Consider the following 14,312-nt stretch of genomic DNA (forward strand, 5'->3'; position numbering starts at 1 on the left):
CGGTGCTTCTACCGACTCGCCAATACGATCAAAGCCAGAATCGTTTTTTTTGTTTCGTTTTTTTATTTCAGGCTTCCCAGCCTAGAGGTGAGATGTGGGGTCTTATTGACCCTATATCTCACTGTAAAGATGACCTATCATGTCATATTCCTATTACAAGGGATGTTTACATTCCTTGTAATAGGAATAAAAGTGATCAAAAAATTTATTTTTGGGGAAAAAAATATCAAACTAAAATAAATAAAGTAAAATGAACAATTAAAAAAAAAAAATGTAAAGCGCCCCTGTCCCCATGTGCTCGCATGCAGAAGCGAATGCATAAGTCCCGCCCACATATGAAAATGGTGTTCAAACCACACATGTGAGGTATCGCTGCGAACATTAGAGTGAGAGAAATAATTTTGGCCCTAGACCTCATCTGTAACTCAAAACATGTAACCAGTAAAAAAATGTAAAACAGCGCCTATAGGGATTTTTAAGTAGCGACGTTTGGTGCCATTCCACGAACGTGTGCAATTTTGAAGGGTGACATGGTATCTATTTAGGTATCTATTTACTCGGCATAACTTCATCTTTCACATTATGCAAAAACAGTGGGCTAACTTCACTGTTTTGTTTTTTTAAAAGCACAAAACTGTTTTTTTTTTTCGAAAAAAACGCATTAGAAAAATTGCTGCGCAAATACTGTGCGAGATAAAAAGTTGCAACGACCACCATTGTATTCTCTAGGGTCTTTGCTAAAAAAAATATATATATAATGTTTTGGGGTTCTATGTAATTTTCTAGCAAATAAATGATGATTTTTACATGTAGGAGAGAAATGTCAGAATTGGCCTGGGTGCTCCAGAACGCCTGATGGTGCTCCCTGCATGTTGGGCCTCTGTATGTGGCCACGCTGTGTCAAAGTCTCACACATGTGGTATCGCGCTACTCGGGAGTAATAGCAGAATGTGTTTTGGGGTGTAATTTGTGATATGCATATGCTGTGTGTGAGAAATAACCTGATAATATGACAATTTTGTGAAAAAAAAAAGCAAAAAAAAATCTTGATTTTGCAAAGAATTGTGGGAAAAAATAACAACATCAAAAAACTCATCATGCCTCTTACTAAATACCTTGGAATGTCTTCTTTCCAAAAAGGGGTCATTTGGGGGGTATTTGTACTTTTCTGGCATGTTAGGGTCTCAAGAAATGAGATAGGCTGTCAGTACTTCAGTTGTGATCAATTTTCAGAGATTGGCACCATAGCTTGTAGACTCTATAACTTTCACAAAGACCAAATAATATCCACCAATTTGTACTTATTTTTACCAAAGATATGTAGTAGTATAAAATTTTGGCCAACATTTATGAAGAAAAATTACTAATCTGCTAAATTTTATAACAGAAACGAAGAAAAATTCGTTTTTTTACAGAATTGTTGGTCTTTTTTCTTTTATAGCACAAAAAAAAAAACCCCAGCAGTGATTAACCACTTGGGATCCGCGCTATTGCAAAATGACGGCAATAGCGCGGACCCACATTTTCGGGACTACGTCTATTGACGTAGTCCCGGTTACGAGCGGCCTGCGCGCCCCCTGAGGGGCGCGCGCGGCGCGCTCTGTGATCGGCGAGTCCGTGAGACTCGCCTGATCACCGATCCGTGTAAGGGGTCGATCCCGACCCCTTATCACGTGATCAGCTGTCAGCCAATGACAGCTGATCATGTGATAAAACGGAGCCGGTAATCGGCTAGTATTCCTCCTCGCGCTGACAGCGCGAGGAGAAAAAAAAAAAGCCGATCGCCGGCGGCCGTGTTCGGGACATCAGTCCCGATCACGGCCAGCAATTTAAAAGGACACCTGCCCCCTGCCAGTGCCCACCTGCCACCCGCAGTGCCATCCTGAAATAAAGTAAGTGCCCCCTGTCAGTGCCACCCAGCAGTGCCCATAGTGCCCACAGTGCCACCCAGCAGTGCCCACAGTGCCACCCAGCAGTGCCCACAGTGCCACCCACAGTGCCACCCAGCAGTGCCACCCACAGTGCCACCCAAAATCTGCCTCAGGTGCTGCACCCCAGTGCCGCCCATCAGTGCCCAGCAGTGCCGCCCATCAGTGCCCAGCAGTGCCGCCCATCAGTGCCCAGCAGTGCCACCTATCAGAGCCACCTATCAGTGCCACCTATCAGTGCCCATCAGTCCCATCTATCTGTGGTACCTATCAGTGCCCATCCGTGCCACCCATCCGTGCCACTTATCCGTGCCACCCATCCGTGCCATCTTATCTGTGCCCATCTTTGCCCATCAGTGCCGCCTTATCTGTGCCCATCGGTGCCGCCTTATCTGTGCCTATTAGTGCCGCCTTAACTATGCCTATCAGTGCCCACCAGTGCAGCCTATCAGTGCCCACCAATGCAGCCTATCAGTGCCCACCAATGCAGCCCATCAGTGCCCACCAATGCAGCCTATCAGTGCCGCCTAATCAGCGCACTTCAATGAAGGAGAAAAATGACCCGTTTGCAAAATTTTATAACAAACTATTAAAACATGATTTTTTTTTATTTTTTTTTGCATCTTTTTTTGTTTGTTTAGCAAAAAATAAAACTCCGAGCTGTAACTAAATACCACCAAAAGAAAGCTCTATTTGTGGGAAAAAAATGATAAAAATTTCATTTGGGTACAGTGTTGTATGACCGCGCAATTGTCACTCAAAGTGCATCAGCGCTGAAAGCTGAAAATTGGTCTGGGACTGAGGGGGGTTTAAGTGCCCAGTAAGCAAGTGGTTAAATACCACCAAAAGAAAGTTCTATTTGTGTGAAAAAAAGGACAAAAATTGTTGCATGACTGAGTAATTGTCATTAAAAATGTGAGAGCACTGAAAGCTGAAAATTGGTCTGGTTTTTAAGGGTGTTTAAAGAGGAGGGCCAGCTTTAAAAAAAAAAAAATTAAAAGTCAGCAGCTGCAAACACTGTAGCTGCTGACTTTTAATAAGCAGACTTACCTGTCCAGGGCGCCCGCAATGTCGGCCACCCGAGGCCGACCCGTCCCTTGGCTCTCGGGTCCCGTCGCCACCATTTCAACTAAGGGAAACAGGCAGTGGAGCCTTGCGGCTTCACTGCCCGTTTCCTACTGCGTATGCGCGAGTCGCGCTGCGCTTTGTGAATGGGGCACGCTGTGTTCTGGGACACACAGTTCCCAGAACACAGCGTGACCCATTTACCTTCAAGACGCCGCACGGAGGAAAGAAGACAGAACATCACCGCGGGGGAGGAAGAGGGAGATTAGGACGATATGCCTAGCAACAGGCATTTCTGGCAAGTTTTAAAAAAAAAATTTCCATTTTTTTTTTTTCAAATTTTTTGCTCATTTTTAACCACTTGGGTACCGCGCTATTGCCGAATGACGGCATTAGCGCGGACCTAGATTTCCGGGACTACGTCTATTGACGTCGTCCCGGTTACGAGCGGCCTGCGTGCCCCCTGAGGGGCGCGCGCGGCACGCTCTGTGATCGGCGAGTCTATGAGACTCGCCTGATCACCGATCCGTGCAAGGGGTCGATCCCGACCCCTTATCACGTGATCAGCTGTCAGCCAATGACAGCTGATCATGTGATAGAACGGAGCCGGTAATCGGCTATTATTCCTCCTCGCGCTGACAGCGCGAGGAGAAAAAAAAAAAGCCGATCACCGGCGGCCGTGATCGGGACATCAGTCCCGATCACGGCCAGCAATGCAAGGCACCACATGCCACCTGCCAGTGCCCACCTGCCTCCCGCAGTGCCATCCTGAAGTATAACTAAAAGTAAAAGTAAGTGCCCCCCGTCTGTGCCCATAGTGCCCACAGTGCCACCCACAGTGCCACCCACAGTGCCACCCAATCTGCCTCAAAGGTGCTGCACCCCAGTGCCGCCCATCAGTGCCCAGCAGTGCCGCCCATCAGTGCCCAGCAGTGCCACCTATCAGAGCCACCTATCAGTGCCACCTATCAGTGCCCATCAGTCCCATCTATCTGTGGTACTTATCAGTGCCCATCCGTGCCACCCATCCGTGCCACTTATCCGTGCCACCCATCCGTGTCATCTTATCTGTGCCCATCTTTGCCCATCAGTGCCGCCTTATCTGTGCCCATCGGTGCCGCCTTATCTGTGCCTATTAGTGCCGCCTTAACTATGCCTATCAGTGCCCACCAGTGCAGCCTATCAGTGCCCACCAATGCAGCCTATCAGTGCCCACCAATGCAGCCCATCAGTGCCCACCAATGCAGCCCATCAGTGCCCACCAATGCAGCCTATCAGTGCCGCCTTATCAGCGCACTTCAATGAAGGAGAAAAATGACCCGTTTGCAAAATTTTATAACAAACTATTAAAACATGATTTTTTTTTTTTTTTTTGCATCTTTTTTTGTTTGTTTAGCAAAAAATAAAACTCCGAGCTGTAACTAAATACCACCAAAAGAAAGCTCTATTTGTGGGAAAAAAATGATAAAAATTTCATTTGGGTACAGTGTTGTATGCCCGCGCAATTGTCATTCAAAGTGCATCAGCGCTGAAAGCTGAAAATTGGTCTGGGACTGAGGGGGGTTTAAGTGCCCAGTAAGCAAGTGGTTAATGTACTTTTGTTTTTCAGGGTGGCCCTCCACTTTAAGTGCCCAGTGGTCAAGTGGTTAATACAGGCTGGAACTCCGCTTTAAGTACCAGCTCACACCGGAATTGCACAGCAATGTGAAACGCGTTCCTGCATGGTGTGATTTTGCAGCGTATTCATTTGAATTGGCTGAAATCGTAACAGAACGCGGACAAAGTAGTGCATTCACTACTATTTAAAAAGCACCTCATCCAATCACATGGTATCATGGGATTTGATGCACGCAAAGGCACTGCATTTGCAATCTGCGTTTGGGGTGTCATTAACTTTACACTGACACACGCTGCAGATATAGTGCATTTTAAATGTGGTTTGGGAAACACACATAATACAGGTATCCCACACAATGTTCCAGTGTGGATTAACACAGCATTTGACAAGTGGTGAGGAGGCGCCTTATCCCCTCCTTTCCACCTGCTTCAACCCTTTGCTTCCCGTACTGGCGCACCAAAACTGCATGCATTGCAAACAGTGGTGGAGTGCTCAAAAATGACGGCCACAATGTCGCACGTGTACACCCCTGGCCACTGCAGCAAAAAGGGGTAATGTTTGCTGGGGGGGTGAAAGTGCAGCTCAATCACAGGGTTTTAGAACCACCACAACTGCTAGTGTGAAGAGCCCCCTTTCACACTGGGACCGCAGCCGAAGTAAAGCGCCGCTCGTTTTAGCGGTGCTTTACCGCTGTTTAAGCAGTGCTTTTCGGCCACTAGCAGGGCATTTTTAGCTCCAAAGAAGGGGTTAAAAACTCCTGTGTTGTGGCACTTCGGAAGTCCTGCCCATTCCTTCCAACGGGCAGGGTGTTTTAGGAGCGCTAAATACAATGCTCCCAACCTACCCTAAAGATGCTGCTTGCAGGACTTTTCAGAAGGTCACACTGGAATGAATGGGAGGCACTTTTCAGGCGCTTAGAAGAGGCTATTTCCAGCGCCTAAAAACCTCCCCAGTGTGAAAGGGGTCTAAGTTAGGGTGACCAGATGTCCCTGGTTTCAGGGGACAGGCCCCGGATTGAGGACCAAGTCTGTCCCCGGTTTTGTCCCTGGATTTGACTTCAACAGGCACTGGGGCAATTTTCAAAGACAGTCAGTGCAGAATTAAAAAAAAAAATCTGAATTACACACCCCCGCTACTACTAGCTTAGGGGGTGTATTTTATCCATGATCTGTGTCCCTTTCTCATGATGATGTGTTAGTCAGAGCGGATGGACTATTTCTTCAGTTTCCGGCACATGCCCATTCAGCTCCGCTCACATGTTCTTCTGTCTTGGCTCAAATCCCGGCCAGCCGCCTGCCTGCTTATCTCCTTGCCTTCCCCGGGAGAGTCATTTTCCTCCGCTCCCCACCAAGTAGTAGCCGGGGCCCGGAGAGTGAGACCTGAGAGGCTGTGAGGCAGGCGGAGGTGGCGACGGGCATAGAGAGGCAGCTGAGCTGATGATGTCCAGCAGCAGGAATAGAGGGGAAGCAGATCCAATCGTGGGGCTGCCAGTGCCTTCAAGGCTTCAACACAGGTGTGCCTTGGGGGTGTCTGTGAATAGACTATATTGCACTGTCTGTCTCTCTGGCATAATGGATGGTATCAGAACTCACAGGCAGCGGCACTTATTGGTCAGAAGTTAACAAAATCAGCACCCAGCAGCCATGGTATGTGACAAACTGTGACAGAGCCAGTCAAAGCCATGATAGAGTGCCCGCTGCCTGTGAGTTATCATAAAGCTGATGATCTTAACCAGTTTCCAATCGCCTGATAGCAGATTTACTGCTACAGGATGGTCGCACTGGGCAGGATCACTTATATACGTGATCCTGCATTCCTGTGTGTCAGAGACAATCAGCAGATCCGGTGGACTCGCCTAGTGGTCTGCCTATGTAAACAAGGCAGTTCACCATTCTGTCAGTGTGGAAGAAATTGATCCTGTGTTCCTGCAAAAAAAAAAGCATGTCCCCCCACAGTGAGAAAACACTTGTTAGGCACACATTTAACCTATTAATTGCCCTAGATGTTATCCCCTTCCCAGCCAGTGTGATTAGTACAGTGACAGTACATATTGTTAGCACTGATCACTGTATTAATGTTACTGGTTTCCACAAAGTGTCACTTAGTGTCTGATTTGTCCACCGCAATCCCGCTATGAGTTGCTGATTGCTGCTATTACTAGTAATAAAAAAAAAATGTCCCCGGATTTCATTTTAAAAATCTGGTCACCTTAGTCTAAGTGCAAGATAATTTCCAGTCAAATAATGGCCCAAAACATCTAGAAAACAATGCACTTGTGACTCTTCTGTCAGCTTCCTCCTTAGAGCCCTTTAACACTGAGGCGCTTGAAAACTGACCCTAAAACGCTGAGAGCTTTTCAAGCGCAAGCGGTGTGCTCTTTTTTTGAAGGTCACATGACCCAAAAACTGCTTCAAGAACCATTTTGAATCGCTTTACAGGTGCGCTTGCCACTTATTTCAATAGAGGGGAGCTTTTTCACCTCCCTGCTAGCCCCAGTGTGAAAGCATTTGATTTTAAGAGTACTTACACACTGGGGCTTTTTAGGCCGCTAGCGTGACGCTTTTAAAGTGGTTGTAAACCCTTACAAACCACTTTGACCTACAGGTAAGCCTAGATTAAGGCTTACCTGTGGGTCCAAGAAATATCTCCTAAACCTACATGGTTTAGGAGATATTTGCCGAAAGACAGGCACCGCTGTCTACGGCGCATGCGCCGTAGACAGCTGCAAGCAGGCGCACTGAGCGTGCCGCAGTTAACGGTGATATGTCGCGAGTGGCGGCGTGGGAGTGACGTTATCGCGGCTCTGACGAATGACAGCGCCGGAGCAGCGAGACCCACCAAGAAGATGGAGGCTCCGGACTACAAGGGACAGCGGTGACTTCGCTGGCTCCTGTGTCAGGTAAGTGACACACAATGGACTACTATGCGATGCATAGTAGTCCATTATGCTTTACCTTTGCAGGGAATCAAAGAGGAAGTAAACCCATCAGAGTTTACTTCCTTTTTAACCCCCGCTATCAGCCAAAAAACTGTTAATACCGGCCGCAAATCGCTGCCCATTGATTTCCATGGGCAGGGGCGCTTTAGGAGTGGTGTATACAGCGCTGCAAAGACGCTGCTTGCCGGACTTTTTTTTACCGTTCTGCAAGCACACGGCCCCAGTGTGAAAGCAGAGGAGGGGGGTCTTTACAGGCGCTATTTTTATATAGCGACTCAGTGTTAAAGCAGCCTAATAGAAATAGGTTTTCGAGAGCTTTTCAGGTGTTTTTTTTTTTGTGCCAAAGCACTTGAAAAGCGCCTCAGTGTGAAAGGGCTCAGCGAGTAGTTCCACATCACAAGCAGGCATCTAGCACTGTTTACAATGTAGTCAGTCATGGCGTTCCCTCATCATAGGGTTCCCTTACAGAGCTGCAGGCCAGGAGAGCCGTTCACAGTGTGCTGAGGGTGTGAGCGCTGTGGGGGTGTGTTTGTGGCTAACATGGAGGCCGGCCTTTCACTCATTTCCTCCTCCGCCGCCATTTTGTGTTGGGGAAGCACAGAGAAAGAAGAGTACGAAGGAAGAGGACGGGGAGTACAAGAAAAGCGCCAAAGAGAAGAGAGCCTTAGAAGCGTATATCTGTGGTGTTGGAGCCATTAAGCGACTCTGAGGAGGATTTCCCCAGCCGCTTCCATCCGGTGTGTTGCACGGGCGCTGTGAGGAGCCGTAGCCGCTCGGGTTGCGCAGCTCCCGCTCTAGGTAAGAGGCCGCGCTGAGGACGTTTGTGGCTCTATGGCGGGCTGAGAGAGGGGAATGAGCGCTGGGTGAACATGGCGGAGCAGACATTACAGCGGAGGTGACCTCCCATAGTCCTTGCTGGAGACATGTGTACTGTTCACTTCGCTAAGATGGCTGAGCTGCTGTACCAGCACTACATGCTTTACCTCACAATTGTCAGGGGAAAGCCTTGGTTTCCTCATACAGGTCATCTCCACACACAGCTCCTTCCCAGCTCTCCTCAGGAGACATTTTGAAAGTTCATAGTTAACCTGAAGCTGCTATTTATAATAAAGAGGCCCTGTCATGCGAGGTGTAAACCTGTCAGCGCCCCACCATAGGAGACACACATGGTATGGGGATGTTCAGCAACGTTGGGGATACGCCAATCGTTTTCTTTCGTTCTGCCTAGGAAGTGAATTGGGGGGGGCGGACAGAGTCCTCCATCCTCGTTATAGCAGGGATGGTGGAATCTTACGCTGTGCCTGCTGTATTCTGACACCAGAACAGTGGCTGCATCTGATTGGATACATCCACAGATGAAGCGACACTTTTCGCTCAGCTTTTTCGACTTTTCAGTTGGGTGAGAGGCAGGGCACAGGGCCACTCGCTGAGAAAATTTCCCCAGGAACTGGCTGAAATTTCTATCGTGTACGACCAACTTGAAGCAGCAATTAAACAAAAAAACACTAGTCCCTCTGCAGGTGAATGGCATAATGGGCTAGTATGCACCACATATTATGGGTAGACTTGGGGCTCATATCCACTTCAACACACATTCAGCCCTCGTTCACATTGAAGGGGTTTGACAGGTCCGATCGCATGATAATTCGCAGCCTATTGCCGGTAATGGCACCGTCCAGATCGGTGCAACACCGCCTTTGCTGCACTGATTAGCAAAAGTAGTTCCTGCGCTTCTTTTCCCGATTTTCAGGTGTGACTTCAATAGACATCTGTGCGCAAAGTCGCGTTGACCCTTCTACTTCGAAATCGCACTACTTCAAGTGAAGTAGTATGATTTCAAGGAACCTTCAATGTGAACCAGGGTTATAGTGCCTACTGCTTCCACATGTGTTTTTGATCGTGCTTTAGGGCTTGTTTACACTTGCTTTAAAACAGGGCTTCAGACACAGTTTTTTTTTTTTTGAAAGCTCTTAATGCCAATCAAAGATCCTGTCACTAAATAACGTGATTAGCTTACAGTCCTGTTTACACCTTGCTTTTGCTTTGCTTCTGACTTGGTTCAAAAATGATACCCCATGTCACTTTAGTGGTGCTTCAAAGCCTCCAGACGTCTATGGCGAAGCACCTGCAGCTTTTGAGAGGCTTTAATTTTAGCTTTGGAGATGTTGCAGGTATGAGATATCAACACACACGCAAACACACGGCATCTGCCAAGCTTCAAAAGAGCAGCGCCGAAGCATCAATAACGGATCATAAAAAAGCATGTTGAAGCGGTAGGCACTTTAGGGCTAGTTTACATTTGCTCCAAAACAAGGCTTCAGACATCAGGCTTCGGTAAAGCTCTCTTAATGCCAGTTAAAGCTCATGTCAATGAATAAAATGTTTAGCTTGCAGTCCTGTTTACACCTTTGTGTTGCTTCACTTCAAAAATGATACCCCATGTCGCTTTAGTGGTGCTTCAAAGCGTCTTTAAATCCTCCATTGAAGTCTATGGCAAAGCTTATTAGAAGCACCTTCAGCTTTTGAGAGTCTTAAATTCAGCTTTAGCTTCACTTTGGAGAAATTGCAGGTATGACACACAAGCACACGCGGATGTGTGTGTGTAAATACACAAATCCCGGTTCTCTCAGGGGAGAGGTGACATATTGTGTGTTCATATTGAGTATATAGACTTTTGCGCAAGCCAATCACTATCGCTTATTGCAAATTATTTATTTATTTTTTCCCCAAAAGTATGTAGAAGAATACATATCGGCATAAACTGAGGAAAAAATTATAAGAAAAAAGGGATATTTATTATAGCAAAAGATATTGTGGTGTGTGTGTGTTCCTTTTTGTTTATTTTTTTCCCCCAAAATTGTTGTTCTTCTTAGTGCAAAAAATTTAAACTGAAGTAATCAAATACCACCAAAAGAAAGCTCCTATTTGTGTGAAAAAAAGGACAGTTTGGGTACAGCGTCACACGACCATGCAGTTTTCAGTTAAAGGGACTCAGTGCTGTATCGCAAAAAATGGCCTGCTCCATTGAGCTGCCAAATCTTCCAGGGCTGAAGTGGTTAAAGTGATTGTAAAGGCTCTTTTTTTTTTTTTTTTTTTTTTTTTTTTTTCTTATAACTTGCTTGCCTCCACTGTGCAGCTCGTTTTTTGGCTCTTGTGGCTCACCCCCGGAGAATTGCTCCTTGCAGGTGCGCTCCCTGGTCCAGCATTTGCGCCCATAGACACGAATGCTGGACTTGGCCCCGGCGCCCACATTACTGGATTTGATTGACAGCAGTGGGAGCCAATGGCCTGCGCTGCTATCAAGATCCGGGACCCCGAGGGAGAGTGCGTCTTCACCAACGGAAATAAGGAGCTCAGGTAAGTAAAACTGGGGGGCTGGTCGCTGCAAGGTGTTTTTTTTTTTTTTCCCCCTAATGCATAGGATGCATTAAGGTGAAAAAAACACAAAGGTTTACAACCCCTTTAATGTGTGTTGAAGCCAAAGTGTAAATGAGCCCTTAATGAAGCCTGGCAGATGCCCTGCGTGTGCATATTGATATCTCATACCTGCAATTTCTCCAAAACATAGTGCAGCAAAAGCTGAATAAAAGCCTCTCAAAAGCTGAAGGTGCAGGCTTTGAAGACGCTTTGAAGCGGCACTAAAGCAACATGGGGTATAATTTTTAAAGCAAAGCAAACACAAGGTATAAAAAGGACTGTAGGCTAACCATTTTATTTAGTGACAGAAGATTCGACTGACATTCAGAGAGCTTTAAAAAAGTGGGTCCAAAGCCATTTTTGAAGCAAGTGTAATTGAGCCCCTACCCTACAAGTGCAGCCCTCCAGTAATGCAGTGTCATGGCTGTAGGAGCATTCATCTTCACTTCTCTCTTCCAGCTTTGTGTTGTGTGCCCGTTTGGCCAGGCTGCAGTGATGTGACTCCAATGCATGTGCACAGTAGTTGGCAAGGCACTCTCTGGGTCTGCAGCGCACTCCGTGTTCTGTGAATGCACGAATGACATTATCAGCTTAAAGCGGATCTGCACACACGATTTCTTTTTTGTACAGTTTAAAATTACTATCTTTCTAAAGTTAGACTCGCTTTTAGTGTTCCTTTCCGGTATCCAGGTCCGTTTTTCTGTCAAATCTTCATTTATAAAAATAATGCACATCAGTTTTCATCTTGCTTGTGAGCATTTGAATCCCACAAGCAATAACCACCTTACAGTGGATGTACCAGCATTCCTTGCTGGTTCCCGCGCATGCTTAGTGGTAACTGTGCCGAGCGATGTAAACTTCTTTGTTGCCATCACAACGGGTGGCATCTTGGGATGTTCCCGCCCCCGTTGTGATGTGAAGCATCACGTCAGTTGAAATCCCGCAAGATTTCGTGCCGGCTCTCCACCGACTCCTAGGATGAATGACACGAGATCCCAGGAGACAGTGCGGCAGGGACAGGAAATGATGCGGATACCCGCAAAATCCCCGCCCACAGCTGCAGCCAGATAACAAAGGGAATATACACAAGGCCACCGATCTAAAGGTACGCTCAATAAAAAATGTCCATTGAGCACTCTGGGCGGGATTTGGAAACCAGTGAGCTTAACTAGGAAAATTGTGTGCAGAACCGCTTTAAACTGATGCGGGTACTTTCTAAAAGGGCTCAAGCTATTTTAGAGGTGCCTACAGGCAAGACCTTTTAATAGTCTCTGTTGGGTAAAGTCAGATTGTTTTAAATTAATACAGAGTTTAAGCAAAACTTAAGTAATTTAGTCACTTTTTTAAACTGTGCCTGCTTTCAGTAGGTTGGGTCCAATGAGATGGATGCCATCTGGAGTTGAGCTTTAAAGTGGTATTCAACTCAAAAGCAATTTATTATATACTACAGCTTAACAATTCTTAGATGTAGTGGCTTTTTTTAGTTATCTTTTTCCTTTATTTTCACATAGCCAATAAGGGCTCGTTTACACTTGCAATTGGGGGGGGGGGGGGGGTGGGGGGTGGCAGTAAAATCTCACGGTGGAGCCACTTTTTTTACATCCCATCAACTGCTCCCCTTTTTTTTGCTGCTGATCAGTGGCCGGTGATGTATACATGCCACGGCAGGAATTATAACTCTGTCCTGCTTGGCGGGTGGTACCGCCCACTGAGCATGACCCATTCAAGGAGACGAGGCAACGCTACAACCACTCATGGCTATGATGCAGTTGTCCAGTACTAAAGGGGTTAAAACCGGTAGGTAGCTAGTGATTCAATGCCCCCTCACCACCTATTTCTTTTTTCCTCTCTCTAAAGAGTGTTCCAAATGTGGATTGCACTTCAAAATTGAAAGCAGGTGTAAACAAGGCCTTAGTTAATTTTAAACTTTCTTTAAAAGCGCAAACTGTCCAGCAAAAGTAGCAGTTAAAGTTTGGAGACCAACTGCATTATACTGACGGGTGATTACAGTGGTCAACTTTTGTTTAAAGTGTTACTAAACCCAGGACCCTGCATTCACTACATCTGGACTCCCACTGTACATGGAAATGCATTTATTTTAGTAAATATAAACTGCTAAATAACTTTTCTTATCAGCAGTATATAGCAGTCTTGTGACTTCTATCAGTGTTTGGTTAAAGCTTGTAGGAAGAGTTTGCTTTCTACTCTTACTGTTCTATGAGGCTGCATGACCCCTGACCCTCTGTCTGGACAGTGCTGATTGGCCCTTTGCTGATCACATGCATCCTCAGAAGAGAAAAAATAACTTTCTAGCAATAAACGCCAAACTGAGCATGTGCAGAGTGACTCCAAAGGCTCTGTCTTATCAGCAGATGGATTGGGGACAGTAAAAGAAGGGGAGGATCAGAGAAGACAGGATCAAACAGCCTTTTTATACAATGCGGAGGATTCACCCCTTAGGTTCCACAGTGAGTATAACAAGCATGCTTTACTGCATATACAGACTGATTGTACTGTTGTGGGTTTAGTAACTCTCAATCTTTTCCCAGCAATGGATTAAATCTGTTTTCTGCTGCATATATAAAGTGTGTGTTTGGAGTTCAGCTTCAATTTGTTAGTGAAGTCCATAAATCTGCTAGTCTAACACTACCCTCTCCCCACACCAACAATGCTGCTGTCTAAAGGTGTTTGCTTTACTACTTCATCCAGAGTGCAGATACCTTAAGGCTGGATTCACACCTATGCAGTTTTAAAAAAAAATTTTTTTTTTTTTATTTTTTTTTTTTTTTTGCAGTTTTCAGATTTGCACTACAGAACGTGTTCCATATGACACCATGTTAAATGGACTGTAGTGCAAATCTGCAAAATGCAGAAAGCACTAAAGCTGCATAGGTGTGAATCCAGCCTAAGGCAGATGCAAACTTAGTAGTAGGATCACCAGGTGAAATAAAGGAAAATAAAAACCTAAAAAAACAAATGCAGCCACCACATCTAGTAATTGGTTAGCTGCAATAAATTACATTTTTGTTTTTGGGTGATGTGTATGTAGTCAGAAGCCTTGACCCAAATTCCTAACAAAATGCTGCAATATGGTAATTGTCGGCACACATGAGATACATTCACGTAGTTCTTGTTTCTGGGGCTTTTACTGTATGACACTATTGTGGGGCACATTCTTAAAGAAATAGTGATATATTAGTGAGAGAAGATAAATAAGAGCGCTTCCACAGTGAAATGAATGATTAACGCACACATGTAATTTTTGGAGGCCACTCATTGAAGTGGTTGGTAAACCCTTACATGTACTCAGTGAAGTGACTGGCTTCAGGTAACGCACAGAGATGAA

General features: G+C 45.8%; 1 protein-coding gene across 1 annotated transcript in view; it reads left to right on the forward strand.

Moving 5' to 3' along the window:
* The first annotated feature begins 8,101 nt into the window (after window positions 1-8,101).
* The window catches only part of LOC143987526 (pre-mRNA-splicing regulator WTAP-like), a 94,556-nt gene continuing 88,345 nt past the window's right edge, over window positions 8,102-14,312 (forward strand). The window contains exons 1-2 of the mRNA XM_077486309.1: window positions 8,102-8,347; window positions 13,336-13,434. The gene's annotated coding sequence lies outside the window, so the exon portion shown is untranslated. The remainder of the gene's footprint in view (window positions 8,348-13,335; window positions 13,435-14,312) is intronic.

This window comes from Lithobates pipiens, unplaced genomic scaffold (assembly GCF_037356315.1).
Source record: "Lithobates pipiens isolate NorthernLeopardFrog02 unplaced genomic scaffold, aLitPip1_a1.2 Scaffold_18, whole genome shotgun sequence".
Taxonomy (NCBI): Eukaryota; Metazoa; Chordata; class Amphibia; order Anura; family Ranidae; genus Lithobates; species Lithobates pipiens.